The 634-nt window shown below is 43.2% G+C and overlaps 1 non-coding gene across 1 annotated transcript; it reads right to left on the reverse strand.

The window, feature by feature from the left end:
* Nucleotides 1-100: 100 nt before the first annotated feature.
* On the reverse strand, nt 101-188 carry trnay-gua (transfer RNA tyrosine (anticodon GUA)). Its single transcript is given in 2 exon segments — nt 101-136; nt 152-188. It is a non-coding gene; the product is annotated as a tRNA-Tyr (tRNA).
* Between the last annotated feature and the right edge of the window lie 446 nt (nt 189-634).

Below are 634 nucleotides of genomic sequence, written 5' to 3' on the forward strand. Positions count from 1 at the left end.
GAATGCTCTTTTGCCTTCCAACGGTGGACTGTGAAGCTCTGCTTGTTGATGCCAGAAACCCAGCCAAGCAAATGAAAGGTGGACAGTTTAAAAAAAGACCTCCTTCGAGCCGGAGTCGAACCAGCGACCTAAGGATTTCCAACACTTCTATCTACAGTCCTCCACTCTACCAGCTGAGCTATCGAAGGCGCTAGGTTTAAGACTGAACCTCTAAAAAAAGGACAAATTGTGAGATTAACAATGAAAGTGACACACATTTTTAATCGGATAAATTGGGGATTATTTGCTTGTTCCGTTTAATTTAGTTCACAACTTATTCTCAATGTCCAGGTGGCAGTTAGGAATGAGGCTACAAAATGGCAAGTCCATGACATGAAAACCACATGGCATTACACCCTGCAAAAATAGTGAAGCAGTTACAAAGTAGCGATGAAGATGTTCATTCAAGAATCAAATGACTGCCAGTCTGGAGCTTATTTCCACGTTAATCGGCGAGCTTGTCGGAGTGATTGAGGGACGATTGGCAACCACAAAGCATGTGCGCATCTCTCATAGACATTAGAACGGGTGTGCAACATACGCCTTTTGTGGAATAAAAGATGCGTGCATGGAGATTTGTCCTTTCTTCTGGACT

The sequence above is a fragment of the Sinocyclocheilus grahami genome, unplaced genomic scaffold (genome assembly GCF_001515645.1).
Source record: "Sinocyclocheilus grahami isolate Dianchi unplaced genomic scaffold, SAMN03320097.WGS_v1.1 scaffold2367.1, whole genome shotgun sequence".
Lineage (NCBI taxonomy): Eukaryota > Metazoa > Chordata > Actinopteri > Cypriniformes > Cyprinidae > Sinocyclocheilus > Sinocyclocheilus grahami.